Consider the following 12292-nt stretch of genomic DNA (forward strand, 5'->3'; position numbering starts at 1 on the left):
AGAAACTTCTTTGGAACCAAGTTAAGCAGTTTCCTTACAGTTACCTTATTTTGCACTTCTTAACTTATCCGCAAACTCATTCACAGTCTCGTTCTCTTTCATTTTAGGGTTTCTTGCTCATTCCTTGGGGTTTGTAGACGTGCTTTCTAAACTAAATCGGCTCCAAAACCTTCATTCAATTTTATACCTCTTTTGCGCTTGGGTATTGTGCAACTTGTAGCATAACATCTTCTAGTACAGTTTGGAAAATTGGTGCTTTCTCGTATGCCTCTTCTTCTCATCTACTCTTGTTGCCATTGCTGAATTGATTGTCTTCCAAAGACTGTAAGCCTTCGACATCGTCTCCATCAAGATAGCACACATGGTTTTCTTAGTCAATATTAGACATTGCAGAGACACCTTTCCTTTCTCATTTAGTGGTACCATCACGTTGTTACCTTGTGGTACCATCACGTTGTTAACTTTACTTTCTTAGTCAATTTTGGACATTGCAGAGACACCTTTACTTTCTTAGTCAATTTAAACATAGATGATATACTTATTTGTAATTTCATAATTCTTTATATTGCATATCGTTCATGGTATCAACCACTTCCTGACTTCCCTCCTCTCTGCATCCGATTCCTTCCCCTCCCCTTCTCATTTTCCGTCTTGCCCTACCTCTTGCTTTCCCGTGGCTGGTTCATCTTCCCCCAGTGATTCAAGCTTTGCGATGAATACGATTATCCACATGTAGTGGCGAAGCTTGAGATTTCCGAACGAGGGGTCGAAAACGTATATACCAAAAATTTCTATAAAACCGGAGGGTCAAAAACGTATATACCAAAAATTTCTATACGAAAACTACATACTCTCCGCTAACGAGGAAAACAAGGAAATTTCCTTTGTAAGGAAGATTTTGTTTCTGAGCTGTGCAGTCTGAAAGTAGTTAGAAGGATCTAATCAATATGTTAATGGCCTTTAACAAGTCTGGTACAATTATGGGCTTGACGGTACGAGACTTTAGACTTAATTTTGAAGGCAATATTTTGGAAAACAACTTACTTAGAGAACAAGCATTCGCATGTCGCTAGCACCAATCCATCCTCTAAACTTATCCTCTCTATATATGATTCTATTGTATTTGTAATAATAAACTTCTACAGCAAAAAAGGTCGTTGATAAATAAATATCTTCGATTAAATCACATGGATTAAGTAAACTATTTAAATTTTGTGACCTTTTCCTTTCTTGCAAGTTTTATTTGTGGTTTCCTTTATCATGTGACCGTTTCATGATCTAGTATCAATACAATAGTGAGACTTAAGCGCCTCCTAATCTATATTATTTTATTAGATATATTAATATTAATATATTAATATTAATTATTTAGGGTTCAATGTAATTATCTATATTTATTTACAACTATAGTTATCTCTTTATATTTTTCCTTATTTTATACGTGGATTAATAAATATACATTAAAGGGTATTCATTATTTATTCTAAAGAATTACTTGAATTGAACCCTTTAATTCGTGTCCATGTATCAGAGATTTGGTCTAGTGTTGCTAATATTGGATGGGATATATTTCTCTTTATGTCTTTGTTTATTTGGAAAGTTGGTTCATGGGAAAATTAAGGCTAGCAAATCATGTCAAACACGACCTGTTATGACACAAACACAAATTACTGAGATGTGTAACGTCTTGCTTTTTGAAACCTTTCTTATTTAGAAAGATCATTTATATTCCTATTTTGGAAACTTATATCCGTATCGTATTTGTATTTTACTTCCAGCTTCGTAATTCGCAACGTCAATCGTAATAAAAACGTGATCATTTTATGAGAATTATACCTAGATTACGCATACTCGTTTTACTTTCAAGATACATGTTTGATATACATGCATCTCACGTGAAAACACATACTTGTTTTACTAACAATCGATCGTAAATACGTGATTTAATTCATTTTATACATACAAATACTTAATTATATATTCACAATACTTGAGTTATACTTTTATACTTAATTCGTGCTTAATTACATGTTAAATATATAAGAAATACCTTAAAATGCGCCAAAAACCAAAGTGTAAAAAAAAAGTTTCTCCGGAGTCAATCGGCCGCGACACGCGCATGGTTCCTATTCCCCGTGCGCGACACGCCTGTGATCCCGATCCATAGCCACTTGATTCTTGCATGCGCATTGGTCCATTATTCACTCCCAACTCTCATCTAATCACATTTAAAACCTCTTTAACACTAAACCTAACTTTCCCACTATAAATACCACCTCCCTAACCCTTATTTTCACTTTACAAACATTAAAATCACACTCAAATCCTCTCAAAACTCTTTAGAATTCTGATTTTTTTGGGCAGAAAGTTTGCAAGACTTTTAAATGAGTTCTAGCTCACTTCACTACTCATTTCTTCTTGTTTATTCTATCATTTTACTTGGATAACCTCTAGGAAAGTTTTCACAAGTTTGCCATGGCAAACTAAGGTGAAACCTCACCATATTTGAGGTTCAAAGTAAGATTAAATTATGTTTTGTTCAATGTTCTTATATCTTCTATTTCCTTTCTAAACTTGGTGCAATCTTGTACCCACCAAGCTCACAACTTAGGCCATAGTTGTGGGTTTGTGTTGAGGTTGATTCCATCAAGTTGTGAGTTCAAAAACTCTTTACTTTAAGTTCATACATGTTATATTCAAGTGTTGAAAACATTCACGATTCACCATCTTCCATATGGTTGAACTTGTGTCTTGTAAAAGTGTGAACCATGGGAGCTTGGGCTTTCCAAGCTAGTGGCACTACCTCACTTGTGAACCTTGTGTATGAAAACTCAAGTAGCTTTCTAGTTTCAAAGTAACTACCCCGTCTAGCCTCCAACACTTAGTTAACTCTTTCCATGGTGTGGTGGTTCACCTGGTTTAGGTCTTACTTAGCTACTTGATGATGTATTAGTTAGTTGTTTATTTCTTTTCATTCATGTCCCTCTGAATCATCCTTGTGATGATTTGTGTATGAGATTAATCCTCCATGCTTGACATACATGACAACCTATGAAACTCATGATGGACTTAGCTTAGATTTATTATTATTAAAACTATATAAACACACACACACACACACACACACATATATATATAGGTACGGAATTAGGAGAAAATGGTGAAAAGTGTGAGAACGGTGAGAATGGATCCTGGCCGTCCATGTGGTATAGCGCTCTAAATTATGTGTGGAGTACGATTGTTATTGTCCACTTCTTGCTAAATAACGGCGTTATGATTCCGTTGCAAAAAAATTTAAATAGAAATGGCGTTTTCATCGTTATGCTAGTTTTTGTAGGTCCCGATTTTCGGAGGATCGATTACGAAACCAAACCCTTGTTTATATCAAACACGGTCACGAGTGTGGAATCCCCGTGACGATGCCAAACCAAACACAGATAGTAACAAGCCGAAGTAACCAACGAAACACAATCAATTCATTAAAACGGATGAGAACAAGGATCAAACAAATACACACAATGTTTGACAGTAAACTTTTACAGTAGGTATGCTCTCATGGTTTCACACAGAAACCATGTTGTGTTTATATAGGCAGCCCAGCCCAAGTGTTGACGAAACACAGAATGGGCTTGACGAAACACCAATGTTTCGTCACTGTTCATGGCGAAACTTGGATAACCATCCAAAGGGTGTTTCGTCATACATCTACTCGACGAAAGACATGTCTTTCGTCGAGGGCTGCAAAACTTGATATGCCGCAAACAGACAGTTTGCAACAAACAGATAAACACACACATAAACATACCAAATATGCAACATGCACAGTCTTAGAACATTACAAAACAATGATACAGATGTCAGACCCAAGTAGGATAGGAGGATATCCGACTTGGACGACTAACGGACATACAAACTCGATAAATAAAGACCGTAAATTACAACGCTTAATAAAGACAAGTTGCAGACACAAAACGATGCACCAACAAACTCCCCCTTGTCTGTTACTTGGTCTTTGGTCTTCAATCTTTAGTGCTTCAGCGACCAGGTGCTTCCAGCGTGAATTCCTCGGTAAAAGCAGTAACAAGCGACGTGTTGAAATTGTAGCGCTTGATGAGCGTTCTTTTCTTCATAAAATATATCATGCCAAAAAAGCTTGCTGATGTCGTTCGCTGACATATTCACGATCCACATTGGATCTAGCATCCGAAAATTCTCTCGATCACCCTTAAACACAATCACCACTTCATGACTATCCGAGTCGTAACACCACAACGCCATTTCTTCAAGAAAGTTCTGTTCCATAGGCATCAATGGAATCTTGTTCAAGACCTTCGTCGGCTGGTATATAAGCTTGTATCGAGCCGTGTTAGTCGCTAGATCCAACGTGAACTTGATCTGTTGATATATTGGAAACCGTGGCTTGTACGACGCATCCTTCCATCCTTTCTTCCGCTCAAACTTGATTTTCCTTACAAATAATGTTGCGCCGAAGTAGTTTGAACGATTAATGATCTCCAACTTCGATAAGGCAGCAACAACATAGAACGGTAGAGATACGATACTCAGCATGGAGTTGAAGTATTGGATACCGTGTTCGCGCTTGATCGCAACACAATGAATTTCCTTTACGAACATCCAACTCAGAATTTTCCCATGCGGCTTAACTTTCTCAAACTGCAGAAAATCAACCTGTGCTTCCGGAGGCGTAGGCTTTTCAACCTTTGACAAGAATCGTTTTCTCCATTCTTGGAATGAATCAGTCGGATTATCAGAAGACGTACGATTCTTTAACTGCTCATCAATGTCTTCTTGATTTTCTTTCATCCATTCTTCATCAACGGATCAAACTCCATTCCGTCGGCACGAACATAAGTTGATTTGCCTGATTCGCCTTCAAACATTATTTCTTCAATGTTTTCAACATCTGCAGTCTCTGGTTCAACCGGCATTTGATCAATCACGGAATCTTTAACTGATCTCATTTCGTTCAAGGCAAGCAGCTGTTCTTGTGACAGATCCGCAACAAACTCTCCTTCTTCAAGATCTTCTCCAGTGATAGGATGAACAGCCTGCAAAGCAAGATCAGCAGTGCTAGGAACAGAAGATGTATCAGGCGAAGAGCTTTCAATGTAAGAATTGCTTTCAAGCTGTTGTATCTCTTCAACGGCTCCATTAGAGGTTCCTTGTTCAGATTCAAGCTGCGAAGGCTTGAAGACAACGAATTGAGTAGAGGTAGTTGCTAGCGGTTGCTCCGATGTGGCAGAAGGGTCAGGGTTACCCGGATCCTCAGCATCATGATCCTTTTTCTGTAACACTTCTTGCTGTTTGCATCGATCGACCCACAGAATATTGACGCGCTTTCTAACAAACTCAAAGCCTTTAGTGATTCTCTTGACTTCATCAACTATCGTGGTATTTCGAGAATGCACCACTCCTTCATATAGTCATGCCTTTCTTTGAGAGCCTTGGCTAACCTCTGAAGCTCAAAGCATCTTTCTTTCACATGGATCATTTCAATACCACGAGTATTATCTCTTGCTCGCATCTGTTGCAACTGTCATCCTCTCTCTTAATCTGCAGCTTTCAAACAAGCATTTTCAGCTTTCAATTGCTCTATTTCTGCTTATTGGCGAGTGATCTCTGGTTGTTGTCGACCAACAGTGGAGTTCAACATATTTATTTCCAACTGTTGTTTGATCATGTCGCCTTTTGTTAGGTTGATCACTGCCGAATGTCTATTGATTTGACCTGCAGCAGCCTGCAATTGAGAAAATAAGAAGTCTATCTTTTCATCTTGTGGCATCTGAGAGAATCTACTTTGTCTACGCTCTGAGGCCGGTTGAGAAGTCGTTGCATGAATGGTCGATGCTATGGAGGGAGCTGGTTCTTGAGGAGTCACTGTAGGAGTTTCAGGAGCTGAAGTCACTACAGGAGTTGGTTCTGATGACCTTGGAGGAGAAGACATAAAAGTATCAGCTTTATTGGCCGTGAATCCAAGGTTTGGATCCATTTATGCTTCTTGTGTAGGTTCTTGTTGTGGAATGGATTGCTGCACAGACGAAGAACTACTGTTCTTTCTTGCCCTTTTCTTTCGACGTGCAACACTGTTGATGCATGGGATGTCTGTTGACTACGTCTACATAAAGTCTTAGGTCAAGATAGGTCAACAGAGGGTCTAGATAGTCAAAATCATGTTTTAATGATGTAGGTTCGCTTTTATGTACAAAATAGAAGTAGGTCCGCTCTTAGGGTTGTTTAGGTTCGCTTATGTGACATCAGGCAGGTCCGCTTATGCGTCAATGATGTAGGTCCGCTCATATGGCTGTCCATATGAGCGAACCCCTCCAGCCTATAAATACCTGATGTGCATGTTCATTCGAGCGGACGTATCTGTGTGCTTGTGGAACGGAACTCTGTCAAAATCATTTCAGAAAGCAATAAAAAGCATAGGAATTGAAAGAACAAGCTGTGTAACTTCATATATACTGATTCCGCCTTTATATACGAAGATGAACTGTCTCGGCTGACTTTTCGGGTCAAAACAACGGTCCAACAAGTAACAAGCTGTGTAACTTCATATATACTGATTCCGCCTTTATATACGAAGATGAACTGTCTCGGCTGACTTTTCGGGTCAAAACAACGGTCCAACAAGTGGTATCAGAGCTCAGGACGAGGAGTTCATACTACTACAGCTTGAATCTGCAGAAATCTCTCTTTTCTACTCACTTTCTCTCATACTTTTTCGGTTTACAGTGGTTCCTACGGTTGAAATTGTCTGAAAATTGAGTATAACGTGTAAAACTTACTAGTAACAAACCCTAGGAAGTTTCAGGCTAAAACTCGGACTAAAAATGGTTAAAACAAGGTAAAAACAGTGATCCGCTTTTTCGAACAAGAGATTCGCTTTTTCGGACAAAAATTGAATTAGGTTAGCTCGAAACTCAACAGGTTCGGTTGAAATCATATGTCTGGTTCGCTCATTCAGACAGTTTCACTAATAGATTCGCTCGAACGGACACATACAGGTCCGCTCGAACGTACTTGTTTGGTCCGCTTATTTGTCCAAGTGCTAGATTGGCTCATCCGGTTCGCTTATCCGGATTGTTATTGGTTCGCTCGAACAGACATTAGTAGATTCGCTCGAGTGGTTCGCTTTTAGGCATTCACTTATTAGAACATTGACTGGTCCGCTTATCTGAACCATACAGATTCGCTTATCTGTCATTCTTTCAGATAGATCCGCTTATTAGTCTGTGTTGTTCAAATATTTCGAAAAATTTTTCTAAGTGTCGGTTGATTTTGCAGGTACAGTCAAAATGGATGATATTTTCATGAATCCGTTCAGCGATATGTACGTATTCACGGGAAGTTCCGGAAACAATGATACGTCGTCGAGCAATACGAACGAGGATCCACCGAAAGAGAAAAAGAAAGAAGCTTGGGAGTCCGAGAGTGCATTCGGAACATTTAACAAACCTCCGAAGCTTATGGCAATCGAGGAGTACAGCCGTTGGTCAAGAAAATTTGAAGATTGGTTGATGGCGTTTGCTTTTGCAAGTTGGAAAAGTCTGAAAAATGGGTACATACTTGGAAACAAAAGTGGAGAAACTTTATCATCAGCTGAAGAAATTGAATCTTTTGTAGCCGAACAGAAGTGTGTAGCCTTGTTGTTCCAATCAGTTCGGGAGGATATTATTTCTTTAATAGACTATTCAAATGCGAAATATTTGTGGCATAAGCTTGAAAAGAAGTGTTTAGGAAGTTCGGAAATAGTGAAAAACAAACGAAAGCTTCTTAGAAAAGAATTTGATCTTTTTGGATATCTAAAGAATGAATCGGTTTGTAAAATGATAGAAAGGTTCGGTCATCTGAAGCTGGAATTAGCAAGACATGAAATCAAGTTTTCTGATGAAGAACTAGTTGACAAACTGTTCGATTCATTACCAGATGAGGTTGATTGGAGATATTGTGCGCTTATGTTGAAAAACACTATTGCTCTTAAAGATTTGACTCCAGATTTGGTGATTGAGAGACTTGAAAGTCACGAGCTGGAACTGAAGAAAACTTACAAAGTCAATCACTCTTCTTATCAGCAGAATTTGGATCTCTATTATCCAAAAAGCATGATGCCAAAAGCAACTTCTCCAAAGACTGCATTTTCAGCTGAGAATGCTTCTCCAGCAAGCAAAGAAAGTCAAAGCAGTCCAAGCAGCGGAAGTCACAGTGGTTATCACAGTGGATCTTCGTCTTCTGCAAATCGTTTTGATGCGAAGTTTTCTTGCAACATCGCGATAGATCTGAAGAACGCACAGAATTTTGATGAGGAGTCGGCTAAGCAACAGATGGTCTTTTTGGCATCTGTGTTAGAATCTTATGAAGGGTTGGTGGCTGGAAAGATCGGGAATACAAATCTGATGAAAGAAGATTACGATCAGATAGATCCCGAAGAAATGGAGCTGATCGACATTCGTTGGGCGATGGCGAGTGCTGTTCGACGTGCTCAGCGTTTAATGGAAATTACCGGGAGGAAGACGATCGGTGGTCCGTCTACAAAGCTAGGGTTCGATAAATCGAAGGTGACGTGCTTTAAGTGTAAGCAGAAGGGTCACTTCAAACGTGAATGCAGAAATGCTTATGCGGACGAGTCAGAAAATCCTTTCAGAGATGATTACTACAAGAAGGCGATTTATCATCAGAATAAATCCGAGCCACCTAGATTGAAGCAGCCTGAAGACAACAGAGACAAATCTAGAGCTCTTGCAGTGATCTACGATGATGAGGGGTATGATTGGAGCAAAGAGGTTCTACCGGAGGAAGACGCAGTTGGTTATGCTTTCATGGAAAAGAATGAACCTATTCCGTGGAAAGATAATCGAACAGAGGATCAGAAGTATAGATACCGAAAAATGATTGCTGAAAACAAAATTATCAGAATTTCTGGTATCTTTCTGGAAGCTAGAAGAGCGAAAAGATGGGATCCGGACAGAGAATGCTACCTTGATCCGTATGGCAACATTGCAATTGATGATAAGACACTTGATATAGAAGCCATCATCAAGGAGTACGAAGAAGAGGATGAGTATTGGCAACACAAATGGTGGGGAATGCCAACCAAGAAAATGATTGAAGAAGAGAAAGAGAAAGAGAGAAAGGAAAAAGAGGAGAAAGAGAAGATAGAAAAAGAAGAAATCGAGAAATCAAAGAAGGTTGATACGGGCATCATCGATACTACGCAGGAGTTGACGGCAGAGAACCTGGGAAAAAGGGCTGACAAAGTGCTAGCTGTGAAAGCACTTGAGGTAGACTCTAATTCTGTGACTGAGTCTAAGGGCCAAGTCAGTCCAAGTGCGTCAACAAATGCGTCAGGTAAAAAGATCGATGGAAATGCTGACTGCAAAAATTGCACCAAAGAATGCAATTTTTGTAGCACTGTCACGTACCTCAACAGTGAGAAAATTAAAAATCTGACAGCAAAGGTTAGAAGTGTTGAGGATCAAATACTTGGTCGTGACAAAACTGTGAAAGCTTCAACTGAACGGATTAGAGAATTAACTGGTCAAATTGAAAAAGATAAAATTGATCATGAAAAGATTAAAAATGAAAATGAAAAGTTAATTCATGAAAATCATCAGATTTCTGAAAAATTTGAAAAACTCAAAAGTACTGTTAAAGAAAGTGATGATCGAAATGGTAAAACGTTTAAAGAAAACGAACATCTGAGAGCTGTGGTAAGAATAAAAGAAGAATCAATTAATAAACAACTGGATGAAATCGCTAAATTGAAACTTAAAGTTCAAGAAGCTGAAATAGAGAACGAACGAATTCAGTTGAAACTTAACAGTTATAGCTCCGCAAGCTTTGTGTTGCAGCACATTGTTCCTAAACCTATAGGGAAAAACAAAGCTGGCGAAGATGTGTTTTCTGACGGTACCGGTGTAGGGTTTCACAAAGTTCCACCGCCGATTTTGCATAATTACACTAAAAAAGAATCTGGGTTGGTTGAACTTGAGGAGGGAAGTGAAGTGCAACTTCCTGAGAACATTGATGTCATGTTCACGTCTTCCAATGACGAGAGTGTCCAGAATGATGTGGTAAAAAGTGTGGTTGACAAAGTGCTAAAACCGGATTGTGACACTTCTGAGGAGGATGGGTGTTTTCTGGACAAATACATTCCGAAACAACAGTCCAAAAACAACTTAAATGAAGAATCATACCTTGTCATGTACAAGATGATGGGTTCGGATAAGTTGTTTTCGGATTCAGAGTTTCCGATCGAGAATGTTAACATGAACAAATTGACAAATGTTTTCAAACTTGTTGAAGTTGAGTTGTCAGCAGTGAATAATCTGTGTCAAAAGAAAGATAAAATGAAATTTGTGAAAGAAAAGATTTATAACAAGAAATCTGTTTATCCACCGCGTTTTTACAATAACAACAGAAACAACTGGTCGGGTGGTTATCAGGGGGGTAAACCGTATCAGAAAAGAAATGTTCCAAACAAGACATTTGTCGAGAAGAAAAAGTTTGTGAATAGTTCGAATTCACTTGCTGATGAAGAAAAGGAAACTTTTTCAAAATCAAACAAAGAGTTTTTTTGAGAAGAGAGTTTCACAGGCTCAGTCTGAAGGCACGAGTCGAGTAGCTGATACTCGTACTTGTTTTAGCTGTGATCAGGTTGGTCACATTGCACGAAAGTGTACATTTGAGAAGCCTAAGACTGAAGCTGTGAAAGTTCAACAGAAGAAGGTTGATGTGAAGGGTAAAGCACCGATGAGTGTTGAGAAAAAGGTTGTTGAGAAGAAGAATGTTAAAATTGATAACATCAAAGTGAAAAATGAACCCGTAAAGAAGTTGGTAACTCAAAATGATAAATTTTACAAAAGGGTTGTAGTAACTCAACAGGTGTGGAATCCTAAAATTGAATCAAAAGTTGAGAAGAAAGTTTCAACTTCTGAGGTGAAAAAGGGTGAAGAATCAATTACGGTTGATTATGATGCAAATTTTCCACCACTCAAGGCTGAAAATTTCAAAATTCAAATTGCGAGAGTCAAGGTTACACCTAAGGCTGATGAGGCCTGGGTGGACACCATGTTTGACTAAACAGTTTGAATTGCCGGAGCTTCCTGGATCGCGAAGCATGAATCGGCATCTTTCTTGAAGTTGTTTAAGTGATGATTTGTTATGTGCAGGATCTTCCAAAACTTGTATCCAGGTGGATCGTGGATAGTGGAGCATCGAGACATATGACAGGGAAGACCGCATTGCTGTATGATGTGAGGAACATTAACGGTGGTTATGTGGGTTTTGCGGGTAATCAAGGAGGAAAGATCATAGGTGAAGGAACGTTATCGAACGACATCGTAACGTTTGAGAGAGTTAACTACATCGCTGAGCTGGAGAACAACCTGCTGAGTATCTCCCAGATCTGTGACAGGATGTATACTACTCATTTCACTGACAAAGAATGTTTGATCTTGAAACCGGGATTTGTGGTACCTGAAGAATGGATCATCATGAGGGCACCAAGGGTCAATGATCTGTACGTGTTGGACATGAGCGTAGCTACTACAACCACGGGTCAGGCTCATTGTTTTGTGTCCAGAGCAACGTAAAAAGAGTCAAGATTGTGGCACCGAAAGATGGGGCATATTCACCTAAGGAAGATGAATCATTTGGTGCATAACGATTTGGTCACAGGAGTGCATGTCAAAGATTTTCATCTGGAAGGGGAGTGCATAAGTTGTGTCAAAGGCAAACAGAAGAAAAAGTCACACACTACAAAGCAAGTCAATTCAGTTTCAAGACCTTTGGAAAGACTTCACATAGATTTGTTTGGTCCGGTGAACGTCAAGAGTATAACAGGAGATTACTACTGTTTGGTCATGACTGATGATTATTCCAGATTCTCGTGGGTTTCATTTTTGAAATCAAAAGACGAAACGTTTGACAGCCTGATGGCATTGTTTAAAAGAATTGAGAATCTGTACCAGAAGCCTATCTGTAGAATTCGCAGTGATAATGGTACTGAATTCAAAAACAGTAGTATGGAAGAATTTTGTGATGAAAGAGGTATACTGCATGAGTTTAGTGCTCCGTACACTCCGCAGCAGAATGGAGTTGCAGAACGCAAAAACCGGACGCTAATCGAGACAGCCAGAACAATGCTTGCAGACTCTAAGTTGCCAATAAATTTCTGGGCTGAAGCTATTTCTGCTGCATGCTATACTCTCAACAGAGTTCTTACTGTCAAGAAATTCAACAAGACATGTTTTGAGCTAATCAATAACCG

This window comes from Helianthus annuus, chromosome 13, assembly GCF_002127325.2.
Source record: "Helianthus annuus cultivar XRQ/B chromosome 13, HanXRQr2.0-SUNRISE, whole genome shotgun sequence".
NCBI lineage: Eukaryota > Viridiplantae > Streptophyta > Magnoliopsida > Asterales > Asteraceae > Helianthus > Helianthus annuus.